General features: G+C 39.8%; 1 protein-coding gene across 4 annotated transcripts in view; it reads right to left on the bottom strand.

Moving 5' to 3' along the window:
* NCKAP5 (NCK associated protein 5) overlaps positions 1–23,330 on the bottom strand; it is a 1,198,715-nt gene that overhangs the window by 1,095,057 nt on the left and 80,328 nt on the right. For 2 of the 4 annotated variants that reach the window (XM_085001426.1, XM_085001420.1), the window contains exon 1: positions 11,935–12,382. The exons of the other annotated variants lie outside the window; for them this stretch is intronic. The gene's annotated coding sequence lies outside the window, so the exon portion shown is untranslated. Of the gene's footprint in view, positions 1–11,934; positions 12,383–23,330 lie in introns of those variants that run through there. 4 annotated transcript variants of the gene reach the window in all.

Here is a 23,330-nt window from a genome sequence, read left to right as displayed (position 1 = left end):
AGCTGATATGGAATGTCTAATTAATGGTTCTGAAGTACTTTCAAGGTACAAAATCCTGTAATAACATGAAATTGCATCATCATCCAGTTAAGGGAATTAAGAGCCTGTTTTTCTTCTTTCAAACACAGGCGATCACACAAAAACAATCCTAATAACCAAACTGCAGCCAGTTATTCATATATATATTTCAGTTACATATATTTTTAGATAAAAGCTCTGTCATCAGTAAATTAAAAGTTCAGTTATATGTTTTTATGTTTATGATTCAGCTGATTTTGGTGGTTCTTCCCAAATGCTTCTGGCTATGAATGATATTATAATCACCACTTTTTACCAACAGCATCAAGCTTACTACCTGATTGAAACTCTTTGATATAAAAGTTCCTGCAAATGGTGCTATCTTTGTCATTTGCTTTTAGGGGGAATATTTTAGTGTCTGATGATAAATGGTACCGTTCTATGTATCCCTTTTCATTTGGTTCTTACTCTTTTTTTTTTTTTAATTATTTCCCCAATACAATTTTTTTTCCTACTGTACAGCATGCTGACCCAGTTACACATACATGCAAAACTTTCCTTACAAAAGACACATGCACCCACATGTTCACTGCAGCACTATTCATAATAGCTGAGACATGGAAATAACACAAATGTCCATTGACAGATGATTGGATTAGGTTCTCTTTATTCTCCTCTTATGAAACACTACTTCCTCCTGGGATTTTGATAGTTTTGAAGATTTCTAAATCTTTTCATTAACTCAATCCTTTTTTCTAGGCTACAAGGCATGTGCTTCTAAAAGTGAATAGGCTATTTCCAGCTGTTGTCCTACAGATAGCTCAGCTTCACAGACCCAGAGCCCACCTCTCAAGACTCCTCCACTCCTATCAAAACCTGCTTCGTCTTTTTCCTCTTAGGTAATGACATCACCAGCCAGAGTTCCCGAAGCCCAAGGGTCAGCTGGCCTCTCTTTCTCTGTTCTCTCTTCCCTCCTTTCCCTTCCACACCCATTTCTGCAGATTCAGCTTTTATCTGTGTGTCTCTATGCTTATTTTGGCTGCACCCATGGCACAATGGAAGTTCCTAGGCCAGGAACTGAACCCATGCCACAGTGCTGCTGCAGTGACAATACCTGATGCTTAACCCACTGTGCCACAAAGGAACTCCTGATCCAGGTTTTAGAATCTCTGTTGTATGTGTCACACTCTCTCCATACCTATGACAATGGACTGACAGATGGTCCCTAGTTCTTGGAATCACCATCATTCTAGTTTCATAACTACAGTTCCCAGGCTCTCATCTACTCACATTGCCACAGGAAGGCCAAGAGGTTGTTTTCAGACCTGACAATATAATCACATTACTGTTCTTGTTAAAGCTCTTACTGACTTCCTATAGCCAAAACTACAAAGTTGTTTTTGGACAAAGGTATATTTGTCAAAGTGGGAGAATAGAACATAGTTAAGTTAGTGTTGACTTGATTCATAATTTTAAAATATTTAACTTATGGCATGTGGACCTCTATTTGCATTCTTGCCTCATGCTCAAAAATTTCTAAGGTGGATCTGACTCTGGGGTGTCTAGTTACTCTGTTTTCCCCCCTTAGCATTTTTTAATTACATATTTACTGAGATATGGTACCATAAAATAATCTGTTTTGAACAGCAACAACTCTGTTTTTAGTATACATACAGAGATATGCAATCATCACTAATATTTTTTCCAGAACATTTTATTATCCCCCAGAAAAATGCCAGGCCAACTACCAATCACTCTCCAATCTCCCTTTTTTTCTAGCCCCAAGCACCCATACATCTACTTTGTCTCTATAGATTTGCCTATTCTGAACATTTCATATAAATGGAATCATACAGAATGTGGCCTTTTGTGTCTGTCTTCTTTCATCTACCATAATGTTTTCAGGGTTCATCCACATTGTAGCATGCATCAGTATTTAATTCCTTTATATGGCTCGATGATATTCCATTGTATGGATATGCCACATTTTGTTGATTTTTCAATGAACAGACATCTGGGTTCCTTCTATTTTTTTGTAATTATGCACAATGCTGCTAAGAACATTTATATACAAACTTTTAGAAGAGGAATTGCTAGATCACATGGGAACTCTAAGTTTAGCATTTTGAGGACCTGCCTTTTTTTTTTTCCCAAATGGCTACACCATTTTACATTCCTACCAGTAAGATATGAGAGTTCTAATTTCTCTACATCTTTGCCAACATTTATATTGTTCATCTTTCTTATGATATTCATCCTAATAGGTACAAAATTGTATTTCACTTTCTTTTGATTTGTAATTACCTAGAGACTAATCATGCTGAGCATAATTACATGTGCTTATTGGCCATTTGTATACCTTATTAGAAGAAATGACTGAATCCTTTGCCCCTTTTCTAAAAAAGTTTTGTCTTCTTATGGTTAACAGTAAGAGTTCCTATATATATTCTAGTTGAATAGTATGTCATTTTGCGGAATACAAGTCCTTTATCAGATATATGATTTATAAATATTCTTTCATTGTGTAAGCTACCTTTTCACTTTCTCAGCGGTGTCCTTTGAAGTACAAAACTTTTAATTTTGATGAAACCTTGATTTTTTTCTCTCTTGTCACTTTTGCTTTTCTGTTGTCAGATCTGAGAAAGTTTTATCTGATCCAGAATCATGAAAATTTACTCCTATGTTTTCTTCTAAGAGTTTTATAGTTTTAACTCTTACATTTATATCTGTGATCCACTTTTAATTAATATTTGTGCAAGTTTGAGTTTCTGTTGTTGCTCAGTGGGTTAAGAACCCGACTAGTATCCATGAGGATGTGGGTTCAATCCCTGGCCTTGCTCAGTGGGTTAAGGATCTGGCATTGCCACGAGACTCAGCTGGATCCTGTGTTGCTATGGCTGTGGTATAGGCCAGCATCTGTGGCTCCGACTTAACTGCTAGCCAAAAAAAAAAAAAAAAAAAAAAAAAAAAAATTTGTATATGTTGCAACTTAGAGTTCCAAATTTATTATTTCACATGTGAATATCTACCTTTCCCAGCACCATTTGTTGAAAAGACTCTTCTCCTCATTGAGTTTTCTTGGCATCCTGGTCAAAAATTAATTGACTATAAATTTAAGGGTTTATTCCTGAACTAGCAATTGAATTCCATTGATCTATAAGACTAGTATTATTCTACTAAGACACTTTAAATACTGTTGCTTTGCAGTAATTTTTGAAATCAAGAGCTGTGAATTACAACTTTGCTCTTCTTTTTAAAGATTGTTTTGTCTATTCTGGGTCACTATCATTTCCATATAAATCTTACTATCAGCTTGTCGGTTTCTAGACAAAAAAAAAGGCATCTTGGATTTTGATAACAATTGTGTTGAATCTAGGTCAATATGGGGAATATTACCATCTTAACATTAAGCCTTTTAATATATGTACATAGGATATCTTTCCATTTATTTAGGTCTTTTTAAACTTCATTCAGCAAAGCTTATTAGTTTTCAGTGTACAAGTCGCGCTTTTTTTTTTTGGCCACAGCTTCAGCATGTGGAAGTTCCCAGGCTAGGTGTCAAATCGGAGCTATAGCTGCTAGCCACAGCCAGAACCACAGCAATGTGGGATCCAATCTTCGTCAGTGACTTACACCACAGCTCATACCAATGCCAGATCCTCTAACCCACTGAGCAAGGCAAGGCCAGGGATCAAACCCGCATCCTCATGGATACTAGTTGGATTCATTTCCACTGTGCCACAACAGGAACTCCAAGTCTTGCACTTATTTTGTTTAATCTCTAAATATTTTCTTTTTGATGCTATTATAAATTGAATTGCTTTCTTTAATTACATTTCAAATTGTTTGTTACTCTTGTATAGATATACAATTGATTTTTCTATATTGATCTTGTATCCTGTAACATTGCTAAATCCATTCATTAATTCTATTTTAAAATGGATTCTTTAAGATTTTCTATACACAAAATCATATCATCAGCAAATAAAGATAGTTTTAATTTTTATTCTAATCTGGGTCTTTCTTGTTTAATTGCTCTGGCTAGAACTACAGTGCAATATTGAATAGAAGTCATGAGAGCAGACATCTTTTGCTTGATTTTAAGGAGACAGGTTTTTCACCATTAAGTGTAATGTTACCTGAAAAGTTTTTGTAGATGCTCTTTATCAGGTTGAGGCACTTCTATTCCTAGTTCATCAAGAATTTTAAAAGGTGTTGGATATTGTCAAGTGCTTTTTATGTGTCTGTTGAAACAATCACATGGTTTTTATCCTTTATGCTATTAATTTGTTGTGTTATATTGACTGTTTTGCATATGCATAATCAAACTTGCATTCCCAAAAAAATCTCATTTAGTCATGGTGTATAAGCTTTTTTATATGTTGTTGAATTTGGTTAGTATTTTGTTGAGAATTATAGTGTCCATATTCATAAGACAACAAAGCTGCAGTTTTTGTTTCTTTCTTCTTTGGTATCGGGGTAATACTGGCCTCATAGAGTGAATTGGGAAGTGTTGCTTTCGCTTTTATTTGGGGGGAGAGGTTTTGTAAAATTAGTGTTAATTCTTCTTTTAATATTTTCTAGAATTCACCAGGTAGCTATCTGGCCTGGGCTCTTCTTTGTAGTAAGTTTATTGATAACTAATTCAATCTTTTTACCTGTTAAAAGTCTATTCAGGCTTTCTGTTTATTTTTTGAGTCAGTTCCATTATTTCATTCTTAAGAATTGATATGTTTCATCTAGGTTATTCTACATGACTGTCTACTTGAATTAACATGTAGTTTATTTCAATAGTATACAAAAATTTTGAATTAACATCTAGTTTATTTCAGTAGTATACAAAAATGTAGTTACTCTCCTTAGTTCTTTTATTGTAATATATATTACATCTTTATACATTATAAACTCATCAGCATAGTTTTATGCTTATAGCTTTCAAATGTCTTTTAAATCAGACAGGAGAAAATAAAGGAGTTGTAAACAAATGGTACATGTAAACTGTCATTTATATTTATTTCAGCTGAAGGACTTCCTTCAGTAATTTAAGGAAAGACAGATTTGTTAGTGGTAAATTTTCTGTCTTTATTTGGTAATGTCTTAATTTCTCCTTATTTTTAAGGAATAGTTTTGCTGGATGTGGAATTCTCAGTTGACAGTCTTTTTCTTTTAGTATTTTGAATGCAAAATTCTACTGCTTTCTGGCCTCCATGGTTTCTGATGAGAAAGTGGCTATTAATTTAAGAGCGGCCCCCTTATAAGTAACAAGGCATCTTTCTCTTGCTGCTTTCAAGATTCTCTCTGATTTGACAATTTGACCGTATGTCTCAGAGTGAATGAACCTGTTTGAGTTGGAATTCACTGAGATTCTCAGATACACAAATTTCCATATTTCATCAAGTATGGAAATTTTTTAGCCATCATTTCTTCAAATATTCTTTCTGTCCCTTTCTGTCTCTCCTTTTCCTCTCAGACTCCCATTATGTGTATGTTGGTACACTTGACAGTGTCCCATAGGTCTCTGAGGTTCTGCTAATTTTTTTTTCCTGTTTTCATATCAAATCATCTCATTTGACCTAGCTTCATATTTTCTGACTCTTTCTCCTTTCTCTGTGCTGTTGAACCCAGTGGTGAAATTTTTATTTTAGTTATTGTACTTGTCAGCTCCAAGATTTCTATTTTGCTTATTTTTATAGCTTTTATCTCATTATTGATATTCTGTTTGGTGAGATATTATTTTCATATTTTCCTTTATTCCTTTAGACATGAATTCCTTTAGTTCTTTGAACATATTTATGGTCACTGATTTACTCTTTATCTAGTAAGTTCCATGTCTGGGCTTCATAAAAGAAAATTCCTACTGACTGCCTTTCTACCCACCCTCCCTCCACTTGGCCCTGTCTGTGAATGGAACGTACTTTCCAATCTCATGTCTCATAATTAAAAAAAAAAAGAAAACAAAAAACTGGACATTTAAAGTATTATAATGTAGAAACCCTGGAAATCATCTCTCTTCCTCAACCATGGTTGTTGTTTTTTCTATTTGTTTTTGCTATAATTGTTTTTGATATTTGTTTAGTGACTTTCCTAGCCTTATTCTGTACAGTCTGTGTTATTTGTCATGTGTGATTAGCTTAGTGGCCAGCTAATGGATGGGAAGATTATTTTCTTTTTTAATACTGCCCTCAACCAATACATTCCGGCCTTTGCATAGCAGATTTCTGCATGTAGTGAGACACATTTTCCATTTGCCAGCTGTTTACAACTCTTCCTTAACTTTCACTCCCTGCTTGTGCAGAGTCTCAAGGTCAGCCATAGGTGAGTGATCAGGGCTTTCTCAGGTCTTTCCTGAGAATGTGCACACCTCTGCATATGTGTATGACTTTTATATTTTCAGGAATATATGAGCTTTTCAAAGCCCCAATGTTCATCTCACTCCCCAGATTATTATTTAAAAACTTTTGATTATCATCTGTTTGCCCCAACTCTTATGGCTGCTTCAGGCAGCTGCAGTGTCAAACAATTGCTCTAATTATTTTGACAGGTGTCTTATGAGAAAGGTTGTTTGCCTTGAGTGAGTTCTGAATCAGATCAAATAAAAACAAGACCTGCAAGTGGGAGTTCCCAAGTGCTACCATAGAGGTCAAATCATGATAATTCTCTAGGAATGAGGCTCCTTGTAGAGCTTCAAATAGGTTTTTACTTCTGCAGTGGGCACTTGGTTACTGATCATCTCAGCTACTGTGATAGCAAAATGGTTGGTTTTGAAGGCTTCCTCAGAGCTGAGAAGAAGTGAATAGGAATAGGGCAGGCTAAGTGACACCAAGCACACTGTTCTTACTGAGGTTCATTTTTCTTTTTCCTGAATAAATGCTCCTCAGATTGTCCCAAGCCTTTGTTTAATTTCTCAAGTTCAAAAAAAATGTTTATTTCTGACCCTTTTTATCAGAGTTCTCCTTGCTTTTATAGAAGAGTAGATGTTCAGAGGTCTTCACAGCACCATTTTGGAAGTACTCCTCTATCCCCTTAGCAGTTTTTATGGGCACTAGGGTTGTTTATATCATTATAGACACTGTCGTCAAGTGATCTTAGTTAGATATCCCATCCCTCGACAGAGTGTCTTTCTTCAGAGGTATCTTTGTGTCCTTTGATGTTTTGAATGTAAAAATCATTTTCAACTTATTTTCTGTTATGAAATGACGTCACAATAATTATCAAACATAGTGTGTTTAATGAAGATGATGCGAATTTCAAACAAATAGAAGAAAAAGTTCTGAAATTTGAAATGAACTATATATCATGAGGCTGGAAGTTTGTCCCATTATAAGAAATAATCGATCCTCCATGATTACCCTAAGAACAGTTTCGATACCTTAGTCACTGCACATTGAGTTCTCTCCTACCCACTTTATATCATCATCTACAGACCCACAGATTCATAACTGATATTCAGCCATGATGACCAGGGGCCTGTACTGATATCTCAGTCCTGATGACTAGATTTCACTTCACTAAGGCATGAAGTAGGTAATCCAATAAGTTCATTAACCACTGGGATTGAAACAAAACGGGGGAGGGGGTCTTAGGTGAAGGAATAAGAACCAGAAAATGAATCTTTTTTTTTTTTTTTTTTTTGCTTTTTAGGGCCACACCCTCGGCATATGGAGGGTCCCAGGATAGGGGTCTAATTGGAGTAACAGCTGCCACCTACACCACAGCCACAGCAACACAGGATCCAAGCCACGTCTGCAACCTAAGACCTATGCCACAGCTCCCAGCAATGCTGGATCCTGAACCCACTGAGGGAGGCCAGGGATTGAACCTGCAACTTCATGGTTCCTAGTTGGATTTGTTTCAGCCACACCATGACGAGAACTCCCAGAAAGATAAATTATATGCAGGATTACAACTAGAGGTGAGGGGGTATAAACTTAGGTTTCAGGAAGTCATGGGATAATATCTGGCTCTACCACTCACCAGCTCTCTGACTTGGGAAGGCACATTTTTTTTACTCAAAGCCTCTGCTTCTTCTCTGTAAACAGGAATAATGCCTACTACATTAAGATATTTTGCAGATTAAATGAGCTAGTGTATATGACATTTAGTGTACTGTATGACTTAGTAAATAATAATATTAAATATCCTCAGTAGATATCTTCAAAACGTGATAGTAATAGGTAGTAACCAGAATAATCTCAGCCCTGACCAAGCTAACTGCAGCCACATGAATATACTACACATACCAGATACTAATTTAGTATTGGTGTAGGGTGATGAAAGAGCCAACAGGGTTCCTACCATCATGGAAATTACATTCAACAAGGGATGGAGGCAGATACTGGTGACTCCTCTCCCGTACTAAAGACTGAAAAACCTTAAGTTGCATTTCTCTGACTCTCTCACAGCTCAAGTTCTGCAGTGATCCAGATTTCACCCAGGAGGTCACCTCCTACTCAGTGGGATTTGAAAGTCAGAGGTAGATGCTCTATTTCTGCTATTCCGGCCAGAGGGATAGGGTATTCTGCAATCTCTTTAGCAAAGATCCCAGGATCCTGTCCCTAGTTTCATGTGTTTCAAGATATGGAAACACTCATTTTGGTGGAGGAGATGACAGCAGAGGCAGTGTGATCCTGCAACTAGCAGTGGTGGCATTGGCTTCCTGAACCCAGCTTTATATAGACTCCATCCCTTAGGGATGGAGTCGTAAATTCTGCTGTGTTGTTCTGAGCATTATCTCAGAAGCTCTTTCTGTCCCCTGACTCCTATAAGATTTTTATGTGCCACCTAAAACCAATGTGAAATCCCTTTCTGCTTCAACCAGCTGAAATGGATTGTTAATGAATCCAGACTAATATAGAGAAAGAAATAATAGGAAGATAAACAAATAAACAAGACAAGGATTTATTGTAATAAGTGTTATAAAGAAAGAGTGATGTGGAGTTCCCATTGTGTGCAGCAGAAAAGAATCCTACTAGTAACCATGAGGTTGCGAGTTCGATTCCTGGCCTTGCTCAGTGGGTTAAGGATCCAGCGTTGCTGTGAGCTGTGGTGTGGGTAAGCAGCTGTAGCTCCAATTAGACCGCTCTCCTGGGAACCTCCATATGCCAAGGGTGCAGCACTAAAAAACAAAAAGAAAGAAAGACAGAATGATGTAAGATGAGGGAAGATTTTTCAGATGGGGTGATCAAAGGTCTCCTTGACAAAATGAACCAAAGCAGCAAAAGAGGGGCTGAAGGAGGATTTAGAGAGTTCCAGTAAACATCCCAGGAGCACAGGCCCAAATGTGGAAAAGAGTTTATTGCATCCCATCCTCAGGAAGAACAGTAGCATGAGATTGGAAATTTGGGACAAATGGCACAAGATGAGACTAGAAAATTCATCAGGGACTACACCCTCTCAAAGTGTGGTCCACAGACTGGCACTGGTCTGCAAACTGTTGAGGATCCATGACAAGTACAAATTTTAAGAGCAAATGTTTAGAAATGCCATAGCAATAAGGTATTGTCACAACATTCAAGCAACACTTTTATCACATTTAGTAAAACTATTAGTCCAAAGCAACCTGGAAATTAACACAAAAACAAACCTGGTATGTGAGACAGTTTGAGAAGCATTGTTCAAACTTTTCCTGAAAAAGGCCAGATGCTAAATATTTCAGGCTTTGCAGAGCCATAGGGTCTCTGATGTGACTATTCTGTTGTGATAGTACCACAGCAGCCATAGACTGTGTCAGTGAAGGGATGTGGCTGTGTTCCAATAAAACTTATTTATAAAAAAAAAAAAAGTCATGGTGATCAGGTTTAACCTGACATGCTTAGTTTGTCAACCCTGTTCTAGTCCACAGGAAAGAGACTGGGTTGGGTTCTAAAGGCAACCAAACCACACAGACTATATATAAAATAGATAACCAACAAGGACTTGCTGTATAGCACAGGGAACTCTACTCAAATAATCTATAATAACCTATAGGGGAAAAGAATCTGAAAAAGGATAGATATAGACACAGATACTGAATCACTGTGCTGTACACCTAAAACTTACACAGTAAATCAACTATATCTCAACTAAAAATTATTTTCCAATTAAAAAATAATAGCAACACAACCCCACGCTTAATGGAGGGCTTCCCTCACTCTTGCCCCTTCTCATCACTGCCTATAATGATGTCAAGTCTTTACATCATTGCCTCAATACCAGAAAGGAAAGAATCATGGAGCTCCTCTCACTCCAATGCAGTCCCCTCCTCATGGCGCCCCTGACAGATGAGGTTTCTGTTTATGGGACTTGTGTTTACAGGAAGGTCCATCTTGACTATTACTTACATCCCCAAGGAATGACTTTGCATCCCCATTGACCTTGCATTAGTCTGGCGAACAACCCACAGCCCTTAAACACCAGAGCCTTCTCTTCTGCAGGACCTGGTTGGTCACACACACGTCTTCTGAGTCCTGACGTCACCTCTAGGACCCAATTTTCTAATGCAGACCACTCCATTTTCCTTCTTACAAAGTTATGGTTCTGTCCAAAGGGATTCTTGGGACGACGGCCCACCCCTGGCTCTGTGGACATGTCTGAAGTGGTTGTACTGGACAAGTAGCCACCACACGTGTAGCTTTGTTTGACTCTGGGCTCAGGCACAGCCAAGGGCAGGAAGGCCTTCTGTGTTCACACAGCACCCATTTCATAAACCTAACCCAACACCCATACAATAGGACGCCTTATCCTCTCCACACACGGAACATAGACCACTGTGTGTTGGGACATGCCGCCCCCCACCCCAAGCAGGTCTCTCACACGGAGAGCATAGCTGAGGCAGCTCGTTCTGAAATCTCTTTTATTTCAGATTTCTTTCATTGACTCAGGAACAACTTAATAGGTCAAACTTTGCTCTTGCCAGTTTCCTTAAAATATCCCTCTTGGGCCTACCCCCTCCCTCCCCCCACCTTGTTTATCTTGGCAGCAGGTAGCTCAAAGAGTTTTGGAAAGTCTCAGCTTGGCGTAGCCTCAGAGCTACTGGCACATTAAAGATTAATAAAGCACATTGAACTGAGCTCAGGACGTGGCAACATGATCCTTTGCAGTGAAATGTGCAAGGTTCTTTGTTCACAAGGAACAGCACTGAAGCCAAAAATCGCCTACCGTGACAAGCTAAGAGAGGAAATCATCAAGAACTTTGCATGTCTTTCATTGATAAATTGATGGGTAAGAATCAATACCCCTGCTCTGCCAAGCTCTTCCAGACCCTTCTCAGGCATCGAAGTCCGACCCACAGAGCTTTTTACTGGGCTTGCAGAACCACAGAGGCAGGACAACCCCAGGTGCCTCCTTCTGGGATAAGACAAGATGATTCAGAAGAAAGCTGCCAGTTACCAGCTTCTCCAGTGAAAGTCAAGATAAAGCATGACATCCCCAAACATGTGGGGTTTGCTTGAAAGAGAATGCTTGTGTCTGACTAAATGTTAACCCAGAAGGAAGAAAACGACTTCTTCACATGCATAGGTGTGGGACTGGCAGCAGAATGGACAAGGCAATGTGTACGATGAAACTGAAAATGAAACAACCAAGCAGGGCAGACCTATGGGTGCAGAGGCTGAATTTATTTGCTATCACCCTCAGGACACCTGGACACAGGCAGCAAATACAGGGATAGATCCGCAGAGGCAAACATAGAAAAACGCATCCTTCTGAATTCTGGAAAAGCACTGGCAGACTCCACGTGCGTGCTGGTCATGCCCTGTGTCTGTTTACACATAGCCCTCCCCTCCCCTCCTCCAGAAAAATCACAGGCAAACTCTGCTCTCTGCAAATCAGAGCTCAGGAGCAGAGCGCTTACTAAGCCTGTTGGAAGCCCTTGCCTCCACACAGATAGAAACACTAAAGGAAAAAAAAGAGAGAGAGAAAGGAAAATTCTGTCCTTACCTAAAAGACATAGCAGTCAGTGACGGTGAATGGTTCCCTTTAGCCCACTCAGTGCTTTTCTTTTTCATTCGGTCAATGTTCTAAGGCTATTGAGGAGAGTTCCTGGGGTTTGCGGATCTTCCGTCGAGAGTTTTAATCACTGGCTTCCCCAGCCCGGGTTTAACAAACACCGCTGTGTTCTGTCAATATTTGTATGCGGCACCACATTGGGCAACCAGCCAATGCTGAGTTTCAAGAGGCAAGGGGAGAAAACTGACACCCTAGCAAACATGCTTCTCTCTTTTGTGTCTTTTAAGGTGGTGCTCAAAGTAGCATCTTTGATGCTGACAGGAACTAAAGATAGCCTCTTTGGGGGAACTTTCTCCACTGCCCCCCAAACGCCTGGCGGGGCTGCCCCAGCTAGGTTCCACAAAGTTTGTTTTTGGTCTCTCTGCCCTGAAGTTTCACTGCAGCACAATCGCCGGGCTTGCCTCTCCACCAGCTGCACTTTAAATGTATTTTAATTGGCTGGAATGTCGAAAGAATCCATTTGGCCGTCGTTTACATGTGAAGCACGCCCAGGGCAGCTGAAAGAGGCCCCAGAAGCGGCTGATTACTTCATCAAAAGCTGCAGTTTGAATACCATTGACTCCTACAGAACTACAGTGAACTCAATTCGATAGGCAAGAAGTAGTAATTAATAATTTGCTGAGAAAAATTCTTCATTCATCCCAAAGCCAAAAATGCAAAGGAAAAAAAAAAAAATCCCTGCGGACAAAACTGTTCTTATGAAAGGCTTGATTGATAGCCCCCCCACCCGCCCCCCCCTTCTACTCTTCACAAACATTGACTTTGTATAGCATTACAGGAGGGGGCATAATGCATAATTCGGTTTGCCTGGGAAGTTAATTTAAGTAATTTTCCTTTTGAATGATCCCTGGAGATACTTCATTCTGTTACCTCTTTACACATTAGCCATATGCTGCAATAAATATTGCCACTACTTGTGGCATTTCCTCGTTCCTTTGATTTTTTTTTTTTTTCCTGGTTGGTGGCAATAATTAGTTTGTGGCCTCTACTAAATTCAGTCACGAATAAATTCACTCTGAGTCAAAGTGGGTAATCATCACCACCCAGAATCTGTAAGCCAGAGTGAAGTTTAAAGCGCTCTGAAAAAAAAATGTCAGTTTCAACACATGCAAGTATCAAGGGGGATGGAGAAATACAGATATATATATATATATATATAGTATATGTTATATTTTACATATATACACAAATACACATACATATAGATATACAGATATATAAATATATACATATATATGTATGTGTATATATATATGCCTCAAAAAAAAACCCAATGGAATCATTTTCAAGTACTTCTTTAAAACAAATTTACAATGTCGTGCCAACTTCTGCTGACAGCAAAGAGATCCAGTCATACACATATAAAGTCTTTTTCTCATATAATCTTCCATCATGGCCTAGCCCAAGAGCTTGGACTCAAGCAGTTCCTTACCAATATTTTGCTTAGAAGCCTTTTCAACATCCTATATAAATTGGGTTGACAGGTTTAGAACCCTGATAAGTGTACTTTGAAGAAGCATCCCAAGGAATCATGATTTTTACTCCTCATTAAGAACCCCTGGATTAGAGTCAGAGTAGGTAGGAAGATCTTGGCACCCCGAGGAATGTGAGCTAGAAAACATTTTCAAATTTGTTCTGATGCCTTTTCCTTACTTCAATAAAATTTTCTGTGGCTCATAACAAGATGGTACAAGAGAAAGAATGGTGTAGGCAAGTTGCTTGGGTCGATTTGTCCAATACCTTAGAGACTAGAACCAGCAGCACCCTACAGGAACAGGCTTCTTTCTAGGACGGCAGAGCAACAGAAGACCGGGAGACAGGATGAGTATCAGCCATGGACATTCAATCTGTAGTACCACAGCACAGAACCCAGTGCCCAGAAGAAAACAATGCTGGGATTAATCCTGTGCTGGCACCATCTTGAAGTTCTTTTGAATCAGGAGCCCTGGATTTTCATTTTGCATTGGGCTCAGCATATTATGTAGCTGATCCTGAGAAAGATAGCATAAATCTGATTTAGCACACAATCCAAATAGAAACGTACTGAGACTATCACATTGAGGGTGTTGGTGACACCCTACTTTTATCTTGTCCAATGTTCTAACTTAGATTTGGAAGGACTGTGAGGATTGAGGAGGGTGACCTAGCAAGAAAGACCTCTCCAGTAGACACGGGGTGGTGAGAATGATCTTGGGGGTTCTACCTAGTTCACCCTGAGCTGATGGGTCATGGTTGTGTGACCATACTTTATCTTATAATTCAAAGAGATTTATTTTTCTTCCCCATATACTCAGCCCTCCACTGTGTCATTCTGTAGGCAGAAAGTCCCATGTGTACAACTATTTTTAAATTCTGCTAGAGCCTAGATTCATGGTTTGACAAAGTCAAATTCAGTGCCAAAGCCGCAAAGACATAGCTAACCCACTTCTATGGGGCTGAATAGCTCACAAGTGAGTAGTACACATGAAATGAATACCTGTGGGTCACCTTCTGCTCTTAAAGATGTTCTCCAAGACCAGCCCTCACACCTGAATTTTGGTCTGCTCTTGCCTTAGCAAAAAATAATCAAAAAAGAATGTTGCTTCTAGAAAAGAAGTTGGACTTAGATATCAAATACTTCATGTTGCTGATATCTTCCATCTGTTAGCTGAACTGCTAACCCACACTGACACTGGTACTTAACAATAAAACCCATTTAGTGCTGGAGAAATAGAACATAATTTGGAGAGCGACAAGTCCAAACTATTTTAAAAAAAGGACTACTGAGGTAAGAAACAATTAATGACTTCCCAGAAAGTCCATAAAATAACGTGTCCAGGAGTTCTCTTGTAGCTCAGTGGGTTAAGGATCCAGCATTGTCACTGCAGCAACTTGGATCGCTGCTGTGGCACAGGTTCAGTCCTGGGCCTGGGAACTTCAGCATCCCACAGGTGTAACCAACAAAAACAGAACAAACCAATGTGTGCAGGTTACACACTTCCTTTTGCTGCTCCTATTTCTATGCTTGATCACTCAAGTAGTTTCCCAATCTGACTTGCCTACTCACTCCTAGATATTTTCCTGGATCTAGCCCGATTTTAGACCTCCAGATTAATTTCAAGTGTTCAGATTCTAACTCCCTGCCTTACTCTCATGAGCTGCTTTCATGAACTGACTGTTCTGAGTCTATAAGGAAATCCGATCTCACACAAGACACATGGCAGAGTCATCATAGAACAAGGGCACCTAGGAATTTTTAGATCTCATGGCTTAGATTCCTCTCTGCCATTTATAGAGCTATAGCATGTATCTTAGTAATCTTACCACGCAGTAGAGGCAGGTTTGAGAAGCTCAATGTCTAAGAAATAGCAAAGCAATCCTAACACCCAGCCACAGCTTCTCAGTTCCTTCTGCCCTTCTTTATCCACACTCTGAGTATAGCCATCAAGGTCAGAGATTCCTCAGACCATAGCTGATCAATGCCATGTAGGAGCAAATGTTAGGACATGGACACAAAGTAAGAATCTATGTTTTGGAAATGCAGAACAATTATTGGAATGATCTGTGGAGGTTGGAGCCAAGTCAAGGGTCAGAAGCAGGAAGGCAAAGTAAAATGTGGAATGGGAAGGTCACAGTGCTGCAGGGAACAAACCAAATACGTGACCTTACCTGGGCCTTGCCTCCCACTGGGTCCATGGGCAGTGTGTCACAGCTGTGCTAAGCTCACCTGCCACCCAGACTAACATTAGAAGGTATACACTCTTCCCAGTCATCACCAGAGCCACTGAAGCTTGCAAAGTACTCAGGGCCCACATGAAAAACCTAGGTCAGGCAGGCAGGAGGTCAGAATCTAAGAAGACAAATGGAGAAACTAGGACACCATATCCAGAAAACCAGCAAACCCAAACAAGGCAGATGACCAAACTGTGGAGAAAACAGTCAAATCCAGGTCCCTTGGTTCTTCAAGGAAATAAAGGGAAAAATCAAGACAAACAATGAGTAGAGTAAGACACTGGTGTTTAAAAGATGCTGATAAAGGTCTTCCACCTGTGAAGCAGGAATTTGCTCTGAAAATGGCCAGTCCATGGCTTGGGAATGTTATTCATCAGGGAGTAGAAACCCCAGAGGAAAAGGACAAAACACAGCATTTGGTTTGTTAAAGTCAATCAGATCATCATTGATGGAGCCCAGGCTGAGTGCAAGGTTCTCTTCAGAACCACAGGGCTGGGTGGAAAACAGCCCTGTCATGGGGTGGTGCTGGGGCTGCCATAAAGACAGACCCCAGACTGAGAGGCTTAAATAATAGAAATTTATTTCCCCACAGTTCTGGAGGCTAGAAGTCCCAGATTAAGGTGTTGCGTAGGGTTGAATTCTTCTGAGACCCACTCCTTGGCTTGCAGAGGGCCACCTTCTCACTGTGTCTTCACATGGTCTTTTCCTCCTTTTTATCTGTGTCCTAATCTCTTCTTCTTCTAAGGACACAAATTGTACTGGATTAGGGTTCACCCTATACCTCATTTTAATTTAATCACCTTGTTTAAAACTTCATATCTAAATACTCTCACAATTGGAGATACAAGGGGTTAGGACTTCAATATATAAATTGGGGGGATGGGACACAATTCAGCCCCAAACAGGTGTTTTTAGACTAACTCAGGACCAGTCCTTTATTTCTCCTACCATCTGACTGACTCTGTGCTAAATGTTTTGGAGGCCATTTCTTACTCCAGAATCACCTTACCATCACCCAGGAACAAGTGGGAAAATTCATGTTAGAGAGATTAAGAAATTTGATGGAGGACATAGAGAAGAGCCAACATGATTCTAGAACCCAAGCTCCTTTTTTTTTCCCCCTGATTTTTAGGGCTGCACTTGCGGCATGTGGAAGTTCCTAGGCTGGGGTCGATTGGGAGCTACAGCTGCTGGCTGACACCACAGCCACAGCAACTCAAGATCTGAGCTGCATCTGCAACCTATACCACAGCACGTGGCAATGCTGGATCCTTAACCCACTGAGCAAGACCAGGGATCAAACTTACATCATCATGGATACTGGTCGGGTTCTTAAACCACTGAGTCACAATGGGAACTCCCTTGATCCCAAGCTCTTAACCTGACACCTCAACTGTCTTTCCAGAAGCCAGACTTGTTGATATATTTGGAATCCTTAGCAAGATTCTCAAGGACCTGGTGCCCAGAATCTGTCTCTCTCCCTCTATGAGTCCCTGTAGCTTGGCTGTCATAGGTCCAGTTTATCAAGCATTTTGTGAGTATCTACTAAACAGACCAAAATTCTCTGCTCACTGGAAGTTTTGCCCAAAAGTAAACAGGAGTCGTCTTAGGGGTGAGGTAAGCTGATCATTACATTTTAAAGAAAGATTAGATCTAAATATAGGGGCTAATGACCTCATCTCTGCTGGGAAATATCCCACAGCTGGGAAGGGAGGCTGGAGGCAGGTGACAAGACTTAGGTGGATATTCAGCCTTCAGGGACCATATCTCAGACCCTAAAAGGGATAACTACCCAGAAGTTCTAATTTGGAATCACACAAGAAACCCCAGGCAAACTGAAGATTTCATGGGAGGAAGAAAGAGAAGGGTAGGAGAGAAAAAAAGAAGAAGGAAGGGTTAGGGGATGGAGGATAAGAAAGAGAAAAATAGTGTAGGAAACGCTTGACCAGCACCAGGTAGATAGCAGGTATTATGATAGACACAACTTCCATTGCCACTATAAACCCTCACAAAATACTATTAGATAAATAGTATTTAGTTTCATTTTATAGATTCACAAACTGAAGCTCAGATGTGTTAAAACTTTTGCTCCCATTGTCACTGCCAGAAATTGGCTGAGCCAAGATATAAACCCAGCTTTATTTCTGCTTTCTTGAAACCACCCTGCCTGAAAGCTCTAAGCCAAGCAACAAGAAGCATGCAGGAAGCTCATGCTAATGGTGCTGGATGAGGTAGTGCCTCTAATAGGGACCTCCTTATCCCCACAAATTTGGTGCCTAAGGTGGTCAAAGCTACTGGGTATGGAACAACGCTGATTTGAGTAGCTTGACTGCTGATGAACAGGGCAACGCAGCATGAACTGAAGTCCAAGAGGTCAGAGAGGCTTTCTGCTGATGCACAGAGCTAGCACGGGACCAGATCTCTAACAAAATAAATGGGCTTTATTGATGGGGTTCACTTAGTTTATGCTAATGATTCTACCCTGCATGTATTCCTTGGTGGAGTGGGGGTTTGCCTTGGTAAAATAGATGGGTTCCAACCACCAGGGAAAATAAATCTTTCTGGCCATTCAGACACCAGACTCCAGATTCAGAGCTGAATGAGACCAGCTTTTAGTGAAATCAGTGGGCTGTTGGGCACCAGGGAATTCAGATGTTTTTTAATCTGGTGAATACATAATGATTTACAGCTGGGAGGGAGAGACAGCACGCGGAGAGAGAGAAATACACTGAATTGTATTTGTATTCACTGACTGCACTTTAAAGCACTACATTGAAAGAATTGTCAGAAGATTAGAGGTGAATCAGCAATTCACTAGTATTCTGGTAAGCCACAGATGCTGGACCACATGTGATGGTGGTTGCTGCAAACAAGTATCTAATTCCAATTTCCAATTTGTTTTGCCCATTGAAGAATTCACCAAATAGTGAATAAGTCAAATCATTACTGTGGGGGGTAAGAAATGCATTTTTTGGGTAAACGACCTTTTCTAATTTTTGTCATGTGTAGGTAGGGTCATAATGAGAAGTTGGATCTTCCAGGGTTTCATTGACTGGACCACATGAGAAGGCAATTCATTAGCATGTTGGAGAGCCAACCCATTAGCAGTGTTTTCTATGTAGTAATTTCCAAGTGCCTCTGATAGTATGGTTATGGGAAGGTAAATGCCATTATGACTCCCATTTTACAGATGGAAGAACTGAGACACAACTGTCTTCACTTGAAATGATGTAAATGGGAAATTTGTGATCCGCATGAGGAAATCTCATTCCTAACCACCACCTGTCCTGTCCCTCTTGGTAGCACACTGGTCTGGCCTTTAGGCTAGAGCAGTGGTACACAGAGCCCCAGCTTCACCTTCACTTAATTGCCCAGCCTGGCCTTCTACTGCTTTCTCCAATAGTCAGGGGGGTGGTCTTTTCCACATCCCCCAAATAGGTCTATACAGATGCCCAGTTTTATAGAGATGTCTAAATTTTGCTTTTATTTTTGTTTTTCCCAGAAAGATGTTTTCCAAAGCGTGATGCGTAAACTGACATTTTTCTGTCAAGGCTCAGTACCTTCAAAAACATACAAACTATTACATTTAGAATGCATAAGCAATGAAGTGTTACTGTATAGCACAGGGAGTTATATCCAATCTTTTGGGATAGAATATGATGGAAGATAATATGAGAAAAAGAATGTATGTAGATAGAGAGATAGATGATATAAATATATATGTGACACTATATACATATATATAAAAATATATACAGTGTCATATAATATATATGACTTGGTCACTTTGCACAGTATAAGTCGGCACAATATTGGATATCAATTATACCTTAGTTAAAAATACACAGAAATCAGAGTTCCTGTCATGGTGCAGCAGAAATGAATCAGACTAGGAACCATGAGGTTGAGGGCTCAATCCCTGGCCTTGCTCAGTGGGTTAAGGATCCAGCATTGCAGTGAGCTGTGGTGTAGGTCACAGGTATGGCTTGGAGCCTGCATTGCTGTGGCTGTGGCTGTGGCATAAGCTGGCAGCTACAGCTCTGATTAGACCCCCCAGCCTGGGAACATCCATATGCCAAGGGTGTGGTCTTAATAAGACAAAAAAAACAAAAAACAAAAAAAAACACAGAAATTGACTGCATTTCTGTACACTAACAATGAAAGATCAGAAAGAGAAATTAGGGAAGCAATCTCATTTACCACTACATCAAAAAGAATAAAATACTTAGGAATAAACCTACCTAAAGAGACAAAAGACCAGTGCTCTGAAAACTATAAGATGATGAAAAATATCAAAGATGACACAAACAGATGGAAAGACATACCATGACCTTGGATTGGAAGAGTTAATATTATCAAAATGACTATACTACCCAAGGCAATCCACAGATTCGATTCAATCCCTATCAAATTACCAAGGACATTTTTCACAGAACTCAAACAAAATATTTTAAAGTTTGTTTGGAAGCACAAAAGACACAGAATAGCCAAAGACATCCTGAGAAAGAAACATGGAGCTGGAGGAATCAGGCTCCTGGACTTCAGACTATACAACAAAGCTACAGTCATCAAAACCATATGGTACTGGCACAAAGATAGACATATAGATCAGTGGAACAAGATAGAAAACCCAGAATTAAACCCAAGCACCTACAGCCAACTAATCTATGACAAAGGAGGCAAGAATATACAATGGAGAAAAGACAGCCTGTTCAATAAGTGGTGCTGGGAAATCTGGACTGCCACATGGAAAAGAATGAAATTAGAATATTTCCTAACCCCATACACAAAAATAAACTCAAAATGGATTAAAGACCTAGATATAAGACCAGACACTATAAAACTCTTATAAGATGAAAACATAGGCCAAACACTCTCTGACTTAAACAACAGCAACATCTTCTCAGATCCACCTCTTAGAGTAATGACAATAAAAACAAAAATAAACAAATGGGACCTAATCAAACTTAAACGTTTCTGCACAGCAAAGGAAACCCTAAACAAAAAGAAAAGACAGCCCACAGAATGGGAGAAAATCTTTGCAAATGAATCAACTGACAAGGGATTCATCTCCAACATTTATAAACACCTTCTGCAGCTCCATACCAAAAAAACAAACAACCCCCTCCAAAAATGGGCAGAAGATCTAAACAGACAGTTCTCCAAAGAAGACATACAGATGGCCAAAAAACACATGAAAAGATGTTCAACATCACTCATGATTAGAGAAATGCAAATCAAAACCACTATGAAGTACCACCTTACACCAGCCAGAATGGCCATCATCAGAAAGTCTACAAACAAGAAGTGCTGGAGAGGGTGTGGAGAAAAAGGAACCCTAGTACACTGTTGGTGGCATTGTAAATTGGTGCAACCACTGTGGAAAACAGTATGGAGATTCCTCAGAAAACTCAAAATAGAACTCCCATTTGATCCAGCAATCCCACTCCTGGGCACCTATCCAGAGAAAACCATGACTAGAAAACACACTCTAATGTTCACTGCAGCACTATTTTCAATAGCCAAGACATGGAAACAACCTAAATGTCCATTGACAGAGGAGTGAATCAAGAAGAGGCGGTACATATACACAATGGAATATTACTCAGCCATTAAAAAGAATAAAATACTGACATTTTTAGCAACATGGATGGACCTAGAAATTATCACGCTAAGTGAAGTCAGTCAGACAATGAGACACCAATATCAAATGCTATCATTTACACGTGGAATCTAAAAAGAGGACAGACTGAACTTCTTTGCAGAACAGATACTGACTCATAGACTTTGAAAAACTTATGGTTTCCAAATGAGATAGGTTTGGGGGTGGAGGGATGCACTGAGGGTTTGGGATGGAATTGCTATAAAAATTGATTGTGATGATTGCTGTATCCATATAAATGTAGTAAAATTCATTAAGTAATTAAAAAACCCTGATGTCTGTTGTCTTGGAATTATAGATTTTTCTCATGGGCATTTGTTGCCTACAGAACTTGCCTTCTTCGCTGTTCACTAATCCTCCTCAGAGACCAGGGCTAAGGTAAAGGTAAATGATAAACCTGGAGGTGGCCATGCAAGAGAGGAGGAGGTGAGAAGGGAGGGGGCATTCTGGACCTGAGCTTCTCTCAACCCTTTTTTCCTAGTTGACAGCTGCCCAAACCCATCTCTGCACTAAATACTTATTTTTTAGAAAAAGGAACTGCTTCTATTCAGGCAGAGGCAACTTGTCCCCCAGAAAAATGGCAGCCCTCACAATTAGACTCCCCTAAGGTCAGCCTCTACTCTGCCATTTACTGTGTGACCTTGGGTTGGTAACTTAACCTCTATGAGTCTCAGAGTCTTTACCTCAAAGAAGGGATGACAGTATGACTATGTAAGGAGTACATAGATCATAAAATGTGAAAATATCCGGTTTTATCACTGGACCCTGATTCATGAAAGTTCCTCTTTTCTTTTTCTTTTTTTCCTTTTTCCCTGGACCAAAGCTTTTAACATGAAGACAACCAGGATATTTATACTCACAGACTCAAGTACTATGGACTTAAAGATATTATAACTATGTATCAAGGTTCCTACTGACATTATCTTCAGCTAGTATAAGCAAAACTAGTGTAAGCAAAACTAGTTACTGGAGTTCCCGTTGTGGCGCAGTGGTTAACGAATCCGACTAGGAACCATGAGGTTGCAGGTTTGGTCCCTGGCCTTGCTCAGTGGGTTAAGGATCCGGCGTTGCTGTGAACTGTGGTGTAGTTCGCAGACCTGGCTCAGATCCCACGTTGCTGTGGCTCTGGCGTAGGCCAGTGGCTACAGCTCTGATTCAACCCCTGGCCCTGGGAACCTCCATATGCTGCGGGAACGGCTCAAGAAAACGCAAAAAAAAGACCAACAAAAACAAAAAACTAGTTACTTAAGAGAGGCCTTATAATGGTAAATACCAACAATGGTAAATAATATCATTGAATTGTTCTGTAGGGCTTACAAACTGAGTATTACTAAATTCCACTTACGTTTGGAAGAAACCAGAAAATACATGGGCTCGTAAGCCTGTTTGCTCACTAAACTTAACCAGTGTCAAAAATTTTTAAAATGACTTAATGATAAGGACACCTATAATTATTTAATAGCTTTAAGAATCATTTCAAAGAGAAATTGTATTCTGTGTTTTAAAAAGCACCAAGAGGGAGTTCCCATAGTGGCTCAGTGGTTAACGAATCCGACTAGGAACCATGAGGTTGCAAGTTCGATCCCTGGCCTTGCTCAGTTAAGGATCTGGTGTTGCCGTGAGCTGTGGTGTAGGTTGCAGACATGGCTTGGATCCCGCATTGCTGTGACTCTGGCGTAGGCCGGTGGCTACAACTCTGATTAGACCCCTAGCCTGGGAACCTCCATATGCCACGGGAGCCGCCCAAGAAATGGCAAAAAGACAAAAAAATAATAATAAAAATAAAAAATAAAGAACACCAAGAAACTGATAACTTTTATAAGTATGTTTACACTTGAAAAAGTTATTCTTTCATAGTCATTGTATTTAAAGAGCACTTTTCTTATCCTCCCCATTGCCATTTTTCAATGTCTTCCCTCCATTCTACTTTTGTCCTATTTCATTAAATTATAGG

Source organism: Sus scrofa, chromosome 15 (assembly GCF_054392235.1).
Source record: "Sus scrofa isolate SSC_HxYL_T2T_F1_AM1 chromosome 15, Sscrofa_HxYL_maternal_Yorkshire_Landrace_v2.0, whole genome shotgun sequence".
Taxonomy (NCBI): domain Eukaryota; kingdom Metazoa; phylum Chordata; class Mammalia; order Artiodactyla; family Suidae; genus Sus; species Sus scrofa.
The sequence above is the reverse complement of the archived record's forward strand: the minus strand, read 5'-3'. Positions and strand labels throughout refer to the sequence as shown.